This window comes from Haematobia irritans, chromosome 2 (assembly GCF_050003625.1).
Source record: "Haematobia irritans isolate KBUSLIRL chromosome 2, ASM5000362v1, whole genome shotgun sequence".
NCBI classification, from domain to species: domain Eukaryota; kingdom Metazoa; phylum Arthropoda; class Insecta; order Diptera; family Muscidae; genus Haematobia; species Haematobia irritans.
The window spans coordinates 117,353,708-117,369,551 of NC_134398.1; the positions used below are offsets into that span (position 1 = coordinate 117,353,708).

A 15,844-nucleotide genomic window follows, 5' to 3' on the forward strand; every position below is an offset into this window, starting at 1 on the left:
AGGTGTCCGTCAACTCCTCGTGGACTACTTATTAATAAAGAGGAACTAAACTTTGTTTTTATACCTTTTACTGTGTAATTTTTCACTATTTCCTCCTTATTTCATTTTACTGTCCCAACTCTAAAAAGAGTATAGTGCCCTTTCGTTATTTTTATGAAGACCCCTGATTTCTTTTAAAGAACCAAGAAAAAAATTGTGTCCATAATGCCAAAATGATAAACAAAACACATGTCCACACATACATAACATGCTGCTCTCAAGGCGAAAACATATGCTGTTTGTTTTTCAAATGTCTATTCTCTTAGTTCCGAATGTCCATTCTCTTTATTCAAATTAGATAATATTTAGAATTAAGCATATCAATTTTTTGGCCTTATCATAAAACAGTTTTCCGAAACAACATACAAGCGGTTTCAAAGAAATTTTTCTCTTTTGATTCTTTCGCTGTGTTATGTTGATATCTTTCGTCAACTCTCCCGATTTCCATCTCTATTTCTTTCTCTATACTCTCTCTGTCGCTTTGAATAAAATATCACAACATATGTATGTTTAGTCGAAATTTGTAAATTTATATATGTTTGCATTCACACATATGATTTTTATAAAACATTCATGCCCCAAACATAATATATTCTAACATATTAACATAGATGTCCCAAACATTTAGTATTAGTTTAGGAACATTACATGTTTGCACTTAAATATATTGTGTTTTAAAATTGTGCCCGAAACACATTTCGTTCATATCGGAACATATGAAAAACATATTTTTCTAACAGTGTATGGGATATGGAAAAACAATTTATAATGTTCGCCAATAACATCATAAAACTAATACTGATGCATTGGCGGTATAATATCCTATATAAAAGAAAAGTACTGTAGTAGAAATGCAGCATACTCCAGATCAAATAATAATGTGGTCACAGACCATAAACAAAAATGACAATTTAGCTTTTTTGGGTGCAATCTGGTGTGTTATTTGATAGGTACCACGGAGGTACAGATAAATATTTATGAAACCTTTCATTCAATTAATGGCATTCTGGAGGATTTTTTGTTTGGACTCAAAGTGAGTGTCTAGTAAAAGAGACACCTTTACACTCAGAAAAGTAAATAAGACATTAGGGGATTCGACTAGCTGGGTATCTTCCACAAAGGTTCACATACATGAACATTTCTCAAACACACCAGCTTTTAACGACACATTGCCGAACCTTTGGATTAGCATTTTTGTTGTAAAAATTATTAGATTCATTTCTGCTTAAACCCAAAGCAATTCAATTATTATTCGCTTTAATATTCCATTATGGAAATAGAAGAAAGTAAAATCGCAACGTAAAATAATCCAACAAAAAAAATCATGTCCATGCTACTTTTTTTCAGTTGACAGTTCAACTGGGAAATTAACCTCATAACACAACAAATGCAAATGTGGATACATATTTATGAATGGACTCATGAGATATGTGTTAATAATGATTTGGACGTTAGTATGTATAGATCAACAACTTTAAACCTTGGTAAAATATTTTATAAAAAAATATTCATTGATTTTATGCTTCTACAATAAAAGCAACTGAAGGGGTCATTTTTTTATAGCTCATTTCTGTCACAACATTGAAATCCCGCAACACAGAGCTATGAAAAGAATTCTGTGCCACAATATATAGGTAGATGGTATAACCCTGTACATAAAATGTAAAAGTGCATAAATTACAAAATTTTACATATAACAATTGTTAATACAATAAGTATTGTTGAAAGTACATTTAATGATGCAAAATCCTCCAATGCTTCGTTCATATATTCGTACTCGTTTTCGCAAAACGCGTTCACATCTCTTTGAGATGATTTTGTTTGACATAAAAATCATTGTCGCATGGATGCCAGGGCTGTGGAGTCGGAGTCGGAGCCGGAGTCTTGGAGTCGGAGTCTGAAGATTTTGCTGGAGTCGGAGTCGGAGCCGGAGTCGTAAAAATTTTGCTCGACTCCGACTCCGGTGAAACAAAACACTTCCTATCTTAGTAACTAAAGAAATATTTCGACAAATTAGATTCCATTAGGGTTTTTAATCGAACAACGAAAAACGAAGTAATGGATTTCAGGCCATTCAAAGTGTATTTATATGGGTGAAATTTCACGGTGATATAAAAAGTAGGTTTTACTAGAATATGGGCCGAATATATCAATTGTATTGGCCATTTTTAACGTATTAAAATATCGATTTTTCACCATATACACGGATGAAAAAGACTGTTTTTCATATGTTTGGCTATAAACATTATATGTTTGGAACACAAATTTTTAAACACAATATTTTTGAGTGCAAGCATATAATGTTCATAAACTAGCATAACATGTTTGGGACATATATGTTAATATGTTAGAACATATTATGTTTGGGACATAAAATGTTTGTAAATATAATATGCTTGGATGCAAACATATATTAATTTAGAAATAGCCTATAAACATATATGTGTTTAGTAGCTTGGAGCGCTATGTAACAGGGAGCGATATTGAATTAAGTTGGTGGTTGTTGCTTGTTATTACAAAATTAACATTTTATTTTTCCTTGGGCAATTGATCAGCTACTTCTTTGATCCTTACAAACTGTGTGGTCCGCTGTTCGAATCCCCGTCCGGCAAAAGGTAAAATTAAAATAAAAAAATCGTACAATTGAATAATTTCTTCTACAATGTTTGTATTACAGAAAAAGGTGCTAAGAACTAAAAAATCTCGTGGAAGTGAGAAAGATGTGGGGGAATATACAATTGGGCAGAAACAAAATTTTGAGCATTCAGGTCGAAAACCTATGTTGTTAGCACCTATATTACCTGTTTATTTTCATAATTCATTATGATTGTAAATATATAAATAAATAAATAAAATTTTGAGCACAATATTGTTTGGGAGATTTTTTTTAAGCATATAATATTTTTGGGTGCAAAATGCTTCCAAACATATTATATGTTCACATAATAACATATTGTTTTTTGGAAGACAACATTATTGAATTTGGATGCAAAAATACAAAATGTTTGGAACTTAGACTACCCACACATATATTGTTTAGACCAATATGCTTTCAAACATATTATATATTGGAAGAGATCAAACATATAAATGTTTGGGCAATACCCAAAAATGTATATGCTTGAAGCAAAATATGTTTGGGAGTATATGTTACAGAAGCGATTTTTTGTGAGCGTGTATGTACTCTTGATAAAGGTACAATTTTAAGACAATATAGCAGTAGAACCCAACTTTCTAATTCTTTTGGCAGCTCGAAGAGGGGCCATACCGGACAATTTTGTGATATAAGACCTGCATATAAACCCATCTTCCGATTTGTTTTAAGAAGTTTTTCCCTGTCTAAAATTTTCATAAGATTTGTCAGAAATTTTGAATTTAGACTTATTTGAGATCTATAAATAAATGCGGAAATTTCCCGTCGGCCCAGATTTTGTATATGGAGATAATTACTTGAGAAATCTCCATATACACCCGATGTCCTTGGAAGCTGTAATTTTAAATTAAACCTCTGCCAACGTGCCATCTGAGCCGGTCTTTTGGGAATATATTTATTTCATCAAAGCCACTCGAAATTCTTTACATTAAATTAATGGCCTCTAACAGGGATGATAAATTATGTTGACGAAAAATCCAAAAGGTGCTAAAATTACACAATATCCAAAAGGTGCTAAAATTACACAATATCAAATTTAAAGACTATTGAAATCTAGTCCGATTTGGAAAACCACAAACCGATTTGGTAGAAAATTTTGTCAAAATTTTATTTCTGCAGAAAATTTTATTTCAGCGAAAATTTTGTCAAAATGTTATTTCTATAGAAAATTTTATCAAAAATGTATTTCTATAGGAAAGTTCGTCAAACTTTTACTTCTAAAATAATTTTGTAAAAATTTTATTTCTATAGAAAATCATGTCAAAATGTTATTTCTATAGAAAATTTTGTAAACATTTAATTTCTATAGAAAATTTTGTCAAAATTTTATTTTTAAGAAAATTTTGTAAAAATATTATTTCTGCAAAAAATTTCAAAAATTTTTATAGAAAATTTTTTCAAAATGTTATTTCTATAAAAAATTTTGTCACAAAGAAGTACCTCTTTGCAGAATCTACCAAACGAAAATGTAGAGTTCTTTACATCCCTAAAATGCTGAGATTTGTCGTCGAAAATTTAAAATTAGGGTTCTTTGGACATATAAACACATATTGCAAAATAGAATACTTATATCGGTCTATTTTTGGAACACTACACTTTAAAATTACGATGATATTTAGATACACCATGAGATTTAGGTACACCATCTGGAGTCGACTCCGGAGTCGAGGCTAATAAGAAATGCTGGAGTCGGAGCCGGAGTCAAGCGAAATTGACTCGACTTCACAGCCCTGATGTATGCTAAAGCTTTTTCGGTTTTTTTTTATTTTCAAACATTTTACATTTTAATATGAGTATGTTGAGTTTAAATATAATTTTCGAGAAAATAACATGGTTGCGACAAAAATGTTCCATGTTCACCGTCAAAAAATAAAATTTTGGTCTTAAAACGTGTTAGGTATTTATTCTGCCTTTTTGATATAATATAGAAAGTGGCTCTCCGGTGAACTCTTGCGCTAGACTTTTAATACGAGGAAATCCGCAAATAATACGAGGAAATCCGCACTTCTCTTGTGCGTCCTATCCTGGAATATGGATCTGTGATTTGGGACCCACAGTACCAAATTCATTGCAATCGTATTGAATCTGTAAAGAAGCAATTTTTACTGTTTTGTTTACGTCGGAATAACTGGACACCTCAAACCTTGCCGTCTTACAAAGAAAGACTATCACTTGTCAAATTACCTACACTGAAAAGTAGACGTACCATGCTGAATATCTGCTTTACGGTTGATGTAATTAACGGAAGATTTATAAAAATTATCTATTTTTAAGTGAAATCACTTAATTATTCATTGAAAAGTTTATGGACTTTTGGACAAGGAAAAAACTGTACATTAGAGAAATGCGTCTTCTATGCTAAGCAAAATTTGCATTGGTATTTTAAAGACATGAAATCTTTGACCTCACGCCTTCAGTGCACGGATGAAAAAGACTGTTTTTCATATGTTTGGCTATAAACATTATATGTTTGGAACACAAATTTTTAAACACAATATTTTTGAGTGCAAGCATATAATGTTCATAAACTAGCATAACATGTTTGGGACATATATGTTAATATGTTAGAACATATTATGTTTGGGACATAAAATGTTTGTAAATATAATATGCTTGGATGCAAACATATATTAATTTAGAAATAGCCTATAAACATATATGTGTTTAGTAGCTTGGAGCGCTATTTAACAGGGAGCGATATTGAATTAAGTTGGTGGTTGTTGCTTGTTATTACAAAATTAACATTTTATTTTTCCTTGGGCAATTGATCAGCTACTTCTTTGATCCTTACAAACTGTGTGGTCCGCTGTTCGAATCCCCGTCCGGCAAAAGGTAAAATTAAAATAAAAAAAATCATACAATTGGATAATTTCTTCTACAATGTTTGGATTACAGAAAAAGGTGCTAAGAACTAAAAAATCTCGTGGAAGTGAGAAAGATGTGGGGGAATATACAATTGGGCAGAAACAAAATTTTGAGCATTCAGGTCGAAAACCTATGTTGTTAGCACCTATATTACCTGTTTATTTTCATAATTCATTATGATTGTAAATATATAAATAAATAAATAAAATTTTGAGCACAATATTGTTTGGGAGAATTTTTTTTAAGCATATAATATTTTCGGGTGCAAAATGCTTCCAAACATATTATATGTTCACATAATAACATATTGTTTTTTGGAAGACAACATTATTGAATTTGGATGCAAAAATACAAAATGTTTGGAACTTAGACTACCCAAACATATATTGTTTAGACCAATATGCTTTCAAACATATTATATATTGGAAGAGATCACATATAAATGTTTGGGCAATACAAAAATGTATATTCTTGAAGCATAATATGTTTGGGAGTATATGTTACAGAAGCGATTTTTTGTGAGCGTGTGTAGAACGAGCTATATCGATCGACTGAAAAAGAAACAAACAGCTGAATTTATAACCAAAAATCAGCTATAGATTTCAGTGGATCGATAGAGCTCGTATGACAGTTTCTTCCCAAATTTAATATTAAATCATCTTTGAAACCAAAATACCCTAACTGAGTAGACTCAAGAAACTGCGTTTGTGCTTTGAAACCATGCCGTTCACAACTGAGAATCGTTGTTTCCGTTTTCCAATTCCAGATACAATAATTCGTTAAGCCCATTTCAAAGAAAATTTGACAAATTAATAAATATGTTTTATTTCTTTTGGCATTTCAAATGAATCTCTACACACTGGCGGTATACAGGCCACCTAACAAGGGCTTTAGTTGTGTTTATACATTCATATGTCTAACTACATCTGGATGTCTGTGTGTCATACCCACATAGCTGAATTTGGAATAGTATCGCAATAAACTGACTCACTAAACTCCAACGGACTCGGTTTTATTTCCGTTTTACAAAAATTTCAATTACGACATGAACACGCGACATTAAAGGAAGCGCGCATTCAATTGTGCACCTATGTCGACCTGTCATCATTTCGCAGGGAAATTTGTGAGCCTGTGTGAATGTCCGCATTGGCCGTTTAGGTCTATGTGGCTTCGTGCATTTAATGAAGTGAGCAGCAGCAGTAAAATATGCATAATTGTAACGGAAGTGCGACTACCACATGTTTTTTGTAGCACACTTTTTTAACGTTTGTTTATGCATGTGTGAATAGTTATACACGTGTGAAATATAATTAATTTGATTATTGCGTCAAGTACATCAATCCTAATTTGTGTGTGTTTGTATTGCTTCATTAAAATTCGTAATATCAGACAGAAATACGCAAGGAAAGTGAAGACAACTTACGGGAAATGTTGTCAGTTGGATGTGCATAATGAATTTCTAGCAAGTACTGGTATCGAGTTTCTGTTGGAAAAAGTCCAAGTCAATATTTTATAATGCAAAATAATCGATAAATTGAATTTAAAATGATATTGGAATGTGATGTAGATGTTTTTATGCAAAAAAAATGTAAAAAACCGTGTCATCAAAAGTCTTCATTTTAACAACCGCTAAGTCTAAAGTCGACTTTTTCAAAAAGTTTTAAAGTCGAAAACGACAATGGTTCTCGTTACAATCTCAGACACTCTGCAAACCGTAATTGCCAGTTAATGCCATCATACAACAAATACGAAAATGGCCACCAAAAGCGAAAAAAATCCTATTAATTTTTTGCTTTAAGGTGGGTACTAAGTTCGAGTTTAGCCGCTAAAATCGCTAAAGTGAAAACTAAATCAGTAAGAAAAAGGCATAAAAGTATACATATTTGTTGCATTTTTTTTTATTACTTGATGGGGAAAAGCCCAAAGCCAATTTTCACAAAAGTTTGTATTCTTTAGAGAAAAATAAAAATGACGATTTTAGCGGCTAAACACGAACTTAATACCCACTTTTAATATGAATTCCAAGAACTATGGTGAAGTTTTCTCACTTTTTAATTCAATAGCGAGGGAAACCACTTAGAGAAACTTTCAGCACCATTACTGAGAAGGGATGAACCTGAAAAATTATTTGGTATGAGGCCGAAACTGGGATTGAACACATGAGCTTTTGTATGCAAAACCACAACTACAACTTACTGACATTTTTGGATATTTAACTAATGTGGGAAATAAAAGCAAAAATCACGTTGCCAAAAACAACAATGATGGTTAGGTTAGGTGGCAGCCCGATGTATCAAGCTCACTTAGACTATTCAGTCCATTGTGATACCACATTGGTGAACTTCTCTCTTATCACTGAGTGCTGCCCGATTCCATGTTAAGCTCAATGACAAGGGACCTCCTTTTTATAGCCGAGTCCGAACGGCGTTCCAAATTGCACTGAAACCACATAGAGAAGCTTTTAAAACCCTCAGAAATGTCACCAGCATTACTGTGGTGGGATAATCCACCGCTGAAAAACTTTTTGGTGTTCGGTCGAAGCAGGAATCGAACCCACGACCTTGTGTATGCAAGGCGGGCATGCTAACCATTGCACGACGGTGGCTCCCAACAACAATGATATGTTATTTGTTGATCATTTATAAATTATTAAAACTGGACATCGCAAACAATAATTAATAAATAAATAAAATATAAATATTGCAGCAAAAACACACAGAACTATGTTTACTTGTTAAACTATTGCAACGGAGTACTGTAATTTGGTGTTATCTGTGTCTTCCTTGGTGTGTTTTGTGTATGCTAATTAAACGAACTACGAGGGCGGTTCGGAAGCTTCTTAGCCTATCAAAGAGAGAGAGAATAGTTAGTTTTTCAAAAATATTTTTATTTTTCAATATAATTTCCTGAAACTTCAATACACTTAGTCCAACGCTTTTCTAGCAATTCTATCCCTTGATTAAAATAGTTTTCCTCAAGATCTTCAAAATAGTGGTTTACAACTGTAATTGCATCTTCATTTGAGGCAAAACGCTTGCCAGCAAGGATTTTTTAGATTTGGGTACAAGTAAAAGTCTCTGGAAGCTAAATCAGGAGAATAAGGTGGGTGATCAAGCAACTCGTACTTTAATTCGTTGATTTTAGCCATTGTTAAAACACTCTTGTGCGCTGGTGCATTGTCTTGATGAAAAATTATTTTTTTGTGTTGTAAGCCAGGACGTTTTTCTCGAATTTTTACATTTAATTGATTTAAAAGGTTGCAATAGTACTCTGAATTTATTGTTTTACCCTTTTGCAGATAGTCAATCAATAAAATACCATTGAAGTCCCAACAAACCGTTGCCACAACCTTACCAGCCGATTGAATTGTTTTTGCCTTCTTTGGGGGCACTTCCTCCAGCTTCAGTCCATTGTTTGTTCTTTTGTCTCTGGAGTATTCTGGTGGATCCATGTCTCATCAACAGTTACGACGCTTAAAATCCATTTTATTTCGCTTAAAACGATCCAAACAAGCTTGAGAAATGTTCATTCTTATGCGTTTTTGATCGACTGTTAACAAATGCGGCACCCATCTTGCAGAAAGCTTTTTCATCTGTAGTTCTTTATGCAAAATTAAATGGACTCGATCATTTGAGATGCCCATGATATTAGCAATTATGAAGGAGCACATTATGAATTTCTTGTCCCGATAAACCCTTTTTATGTAAATATTTAATGGCAGCACGCATTTCTAATTTTTCCATTGTAAAAAATTGCGGATGCGTCTTTTTTGAACACCTGTTTCTATGTGAAGGAGTTGCCAGACGAAACAAAATTTAACATGTGTTCATAACAGAGATGGAAGTTTCCAAAACACTTAACTTTTTTCTGTTTATACCGCGCTTTTTGTGCTAGGCTAAGAAGTTTCCGAACTGCCCTCGTAAAGAGGGAAAAATGTATATACAAATGAATCAAAGATTTACCAAATTCGTGTTTCCAACCAAATTGTTCTGAATTTCTTAAAATTTAGATTTTCCACAAATGTACCCATCTTGAATTTCGCATGGCACTAAAGACATTTTTGCACTTTCGAAATTCAATTTTTTCTTGCAAACTACGCAATTTTCTGTAGCAAGCGAAAAAATGAATTAAGTGCAATAAATTTTCTTCTAGGTATAGTGGCAGCCCGTTATTTTCGGATCACTTAGACTATTAAGACCAGGTTGTGAACTTCTTTATTATCAATGAGTCGGGCACCAATGTTTAGCTCAATTGCAAGGAACATCCGAAAGGATCAGCATTGCCAATTTGGCCTTTCTTCCCCGCTAGATCCAGCTTGTTTTGAAGTCGTTTAGCGGGTAAAGATGCATTTAGCTTGTAGCTTTTTTCTGGTTTTGCTTCATGACCATTTTATCGGGTTTTACCCATTTCTATTGAAATATGGCCGAAACTGAGTTTTTATCTAACCCTTTCTCTCAGAATAACGTTTTCAACATTTTTCAACGATCAATTCAATCATTACCACAATAATTCCCGTCCAAATGTGGCACAGGTTTGTAGCAAATACTCTTCATTCTAAGCAATAAATTCGCTAAATCACTTTTTTGTTGTAAATTTGTGAACTTGTGTATAGTGGGTGTCCTTATTATACTGTCTTATAATATTTTCAAGTTAAAAAAGGAGATGTATGCTTTTTGTGCAATAAAAAAATAAGAAAATAAAGTTTTATTGTAAAATTGTTAAAAATAATACGCCAAAAATGATTGCTATGATTGCGATATAAACAAATCTGCGTAATATGAATGGAATTTGTATTATATTGACAACAATTAAATAACAATAGTTATGTAAGTTTTCATATTTTTCCGGTAAAAATTATTCAGTATAAACTTACATGAAAGTAAGATTGGATTCTAATCACCATTAACCTATTTTCAGCTTTTAAACCAATTAAAACAAAAAAACATATTCATATTTTCTACTACACTGAAAAAAATATTGTCGTGAGGTCAAAGATTTCATGTCTTTAAAATACGAATGCAAATTTTGCTTAGCACAGAAGGCGCATTTCTCTAGTATAAAGTTTGTTTCCAATGAAGTCGTATTGTCCTTATAATTAAGTGATTTCACTTAAAACTGGGTATCATAACATGAAAGAAAAAATGTTTGGGCTAACGTCAACTTGACTTTAATAATTCAGAAAAAAATCTTTAAATTTAATGAAATTGTCTTTAAATTTGTTGTCTTTTTGCATCTTGACTACAAAGCAAAAAATCGTTCAAGACATGTTTTTCAACACTTTATTTTAAAGACGTTTTTTACTTGAAACATAGCATAATTTCTACTAGAAGTCGAGTCTCAATTTGGAAAATAAATTTATCGTTAACTCGTTTTTAAAGAAATTTGAAAGCATATAAAGATAAAAAGCAGAAAAAAAACGAAAAATTAAAATTTGCTTTTTTTTTATTATTTTCATCTATGGATTAAACCCTTACAGACTAACAGTAATATATTACATTATATACATATTGGTTGTTAATATATCAAGTATTTAATAATAATGTTATCTTTTTCTTTACATTGTATTTCTCTTCTGACAAATCAAGATAATAATAAAATTTATTGAATTCTTTACAAAGACGGCGAAGTGCACACAGAAAACAAATTTGTTGTGCCAACCAATTTTTTTGCCAACCAAATTATTTGGTCCCATCTACTATCAGAATATAACCGACAAAATTTGTTAAAGCAACCAATTGTTGTCTGTCCCAACTGTAGATAAAATGTTTGAATAACTAAAATTTGGGCACATTAGCAGTCTAATTGGCAGTCACAACCAATAAGATTTCATTCGTTTGTTAAAGCAACTAACTGTTTTTTCTGACAACCAATGCTTATAAAATTAAAGATACCAACCATTGAATTCATTTTAGTTTTTTTTTTTTAATTTTATTATATACTAATATTTTTGTATTAATTATTGGAACATTTACACGCACATTGAGGCCTGAATGGCTCTAAATCTGTCATCTCGGAATTCATAAAACTTGTTCGGGCTGCAAAATATACTTTTTTAAATTCTGGAAGAAAGATTCAACTTTATAATTTTTGCTTTAAAGTCCAAGTTGGCTTGGATTTACCTGTGGCGTTGTCTAATGTAAGATCTTGAGATATTGAGCACTATGATGCCAGCAAAAACCATCGCTTGAAAAGCGGGCAAAGTTCTTCATCCACTTCAAACAGATTGATTGTCTAAAATTAAAATATTTAGTCATTTATCAAATGCTGAACTTTGTTTAAAATGCGCGCCTTACATGATTATATATGGCATTACATTGGAGTCGATGAAGCAATTCCAATGTATCTAAAACAACAACATAGTTCTACAGGAAATGAAGAGCTTGAAAGTGACCCACTTCCGCTTATACAGTCACTCATGTACTACATTTGTTAGTTCGATCACGCTCAATTAGTTCGACTCTCTCTCATGGTTCATGTTGAGTTCGATAATGAGACAGACAATCTATGTTTAAACCTTTCACAACTTACGAAGACGTAATATTTCTTGAACTTGCATGAAAATTAGAAAAATGAGTGAGTGATATTAATGTTATTTGATGTTTCACTTACTCTTAAGAATACAGCTACCGAATTAAAAACAATATATGTATGTATATAAATCACAACAATCCTTGTTGGGCAGAATGTTATGTAAAATTTTATTGTCATTAAAAATTTGAATTTTATAGTTTTCTATAATTAATGAGACAAAAACAATTATGTATTTGTTGTCATATATACGTACTCCAAAGCAAAAAATCCTTTATAACTATCAAATCTGTTAACACAACCAACTTTTTTGTTAGACGGACTTCCATTTGGTTTTGATGACACATTGATAAAACAAATCAGTTACCACAACAGGCAGGAATAAATCAAAAAGTTTGCTTGCTTCCATATGTAGATAACCACCAATATTTGGTCGTGTGTACTAACTTTTGGTTACACTGCTTTTGTATTGGTTATATAAACCATAAAAGAAGAGAAATAACCAACAATTAGTCCACACAATTAAACATTGTGCTTCCCCACTATCAATTTGTTGTCGTAATCGAATTCCAACCAATCATTTCTCTGGGTGTGGATCGTTGTTTTCAAAGTTCGTTCGAAAGTATTCAATGTGGAGCAGTTCAAAGTTGCGGGTAGGTCTAAAGGGTACATTGAATGATATGCTGTTAATAAGGAAGTCAGATTTAAATTTTCCGTTAATTAAATCAACCATAAAACAGATATTCAGCATGGTACGTCTACTTTTCAGTGTAGGTAATTTGATGAGCGATAGTCTTTCTTTGTAAGACGGCAAGGTTTGAGGTGTCCAGTTATTCCGACGTAAACAAAACAGTAAAAATTGTTTCTGAACAGATTCAATACGATTGCAATGAATTTGGTACTGTGGGTCCCAAATTACAGATCCACATTCCAGGATAGGACGCACAAGTGAAGTATATAAGTTTCTTGTAACAAATGGGTCAGAAAATTCCTTACTCCAGCGCTTGACAAATCCAAATGATCCATAGGCCTTATTTACAGTCATAGAAATGTGAGATCTAAAATTTAGCATGCGATCCAAAAGTATTCCAAGATCTTTAAAGGATTCAACAGTTTCAAGCGTTGTGCCATTCAAGTTATAATTCGTGTCGATATAATTTAATCTATAAAAAGAGATATGCTTGCATTTCCTTATGTTCAGTTCCATCATATTTGATGAGCACCATCTGTACATGCTATTCAGATCAGATTGGAGTAAGGATTGGTCATCACTATTCCGAATAACCTTTATAATTTTAACATCGTCAGCATACATGAGAGTGTAACCAAATTTAATGGCTGATGGAAGGTCATTTATAAATAAGCAGAACAATAGAGGGCCAAGATGACTGCCTTGTGGAACACCAGAAGGCACATGTATTGATTTTGAAATAATGTTATCAAATACTACAAATTGTGTACGATTCTTTAGATAACTTTCAAACCAGGATACCATTAATTCACTGAAGCCCATGCGATGCAGTTTGTACAGTAAAAGTGAATGGTTTACTTTGTCAAACGCCTTACTAAAATCAGTATAAATGACATCAGTCTGTAAACGATCTCTAAAGCCTTCATTAACCATTGTAGTCAATTCCAAGATATTTGTTATGGTCGAACAAGATTTACGGAAGCCGTGTTGTTTAAGCGATAGAAGAGAGGAGACTTGATGATTCAAACTATCAGAAATAATTTTCTCCAACAGTTTTGGAATAGCACTTAATTTAGCAATGCCTCTATAATTCGTAATATCTGACTTGCTTCCATTTTTAAATAGCGGAATGATAAATGAATTCTTCCACAACGTAGGAAAGTGACCTGTGCGCAAAGATTCATTAAACAGAAATGAAAGAGCAGTCGAAAGAGAATGAGCACAATATTTGAGGATGTTACTGGGAATCCCATCAGGGCCCGGGCGATATGAACATTTTATCTTTTCCATATAACTCATCACAATATCAGGAGAAATAAATGGAGTAGTGAATGTCGAATATTCCTGTATCTTATATGGGTACGCATCAGATTGCTTGAAATCCTTATGGCAGTAAGTTGTTGCAAAGAACTTTGAAAACAAATTACATATAGATTCATTATCATCCCCTTCAACAGCACCATAGAAGCAAATACACAAAACCCATTATTCTCCGCTTCGTTGGTTCGAAATCAATACCAAAATTTTTAAAGTAAAGACAAATGGAACCGGGCATGCTTTTTTTAGTGTAAACTTCTAATGGACATTGTGCAATATATTGCATATATGATTTGTTATTGATTACATAGTTTTGTCTGTGAAAAAAATTCCAAAGAAAACTTGCAACTTCTATAAGATACTAAAAAAAATTTAATTTTGACTCAAACGTGCACTACTTGGATCCAAAGATTTTGACCTTCCCTTAAGGATTTTGTTATTGATTCCGAGCCAAAGATGAGGCTTCTTTAAAATAAATAAATTTTTTAGCTAAAATTAGGATACAGATCGCATTTATCAAATTTTCATCCTCTTTTCGCGGTTTATTAACTCTCTAGTACTCTCGTACTAACAAATGCAAATTTAAAAATCCAAATTATAACGGATACTTCAATGTAAAAAATGTTTTCTTAATTCCAAAAAACAAACTTTAAACCAAAGACGATAAATCCTCAAAATAAGTCTTAGCCTATGTTTAAAGCTTTTTTATCTTAAATCTAAAGTTTCAATATTTCAGTTAATTTAAGGACAATTTCTTTAAATCAAAAATGTGTTTCTTTACTTTAAGAAAAATTTGCCTTAGTTCAAAGACATGCGACTTTAACAGAGGAACGCAAATTTACAAAATGTGTGTCCTAAATTTAATGAAAAAATGTTTGAAGCAAAGATTATAAACTTTATTTTAATTAATATTTCATTATTTTAAAGAAATTTGCTCTTAATATTTTGTAAATTTCGCATCCTAAAATTTAGGTTGCGTAATCTTTAACACATTATCGAATTTCTAATCGGAAAATGTAAACAGCTGATTTTTTTCAGCAAAGCGTTTTATTTACAGACAGAAACTAGACTTATTTTCCGGGTAAATTCAAGTCGACTATGGAAAAAAAGTGAAAACCACACCTAAACAAATGCACCAGCCAGAAAACTTTTTGTTTAATATTTTACTTTTTTTACTTTTTCGTGCCATATTGATGTGATTTTGCGCAATAAAATTGACTAAATATATATACAAAACACAAATATATATCTGTTATATATTTATATAAAAAAATCCTTCTAACTTTGCATACGTTAGATGTACACTTGGCCCACACAGAAAAAATGGTCGTGTACATTTTGCAGGTCGTGACGGTGTCAAATGTAGTCCAGAACATCTCTTAGGTGTGACACTTCACGAATGTCATAGTTGCCAAAAGTTCAATTGAAATAAATATAATTTAGTTAATATGCATTTTAAGTAAAATAAAGCCTTTATTTTTTATATTTCAATAAACAATTTGACTTTTGGTACAAACAATATTTACCGATTTCTTTTAAGCTTTTTTGGGTGGAAATCGAGCAATTTTTGGTGAAAAAATTTTAGGAACGCTGGAAAGAAGTTTCACTTTGCCGAGAAACCACTTATAGAAGCTTTGAAACATTCGGAAATGTCACCATCATTATTGAAAGGGGATAATCTACCATTGAAGACACTTTTTGGTGTTTGGTCGAAATTGGGATTGAACCCATGAACTTTTCTATGCATGGCG

The 15,844-nt window shown here is 32.1% G+C and overlaps 1 protein-coding gene across 1 annotated transcript in view; it reads left to right on the forward strand.

Annotated features, from left to right (window-relative positions):
* Window positions 1–15,844, forward strand: part of LOC142226071 (uncharacterized) — a 114,844-nt gene that overhangs the window by 65,556 nt on the left and 33,444 nt on the right. The window lies entirely within an intron of this gene.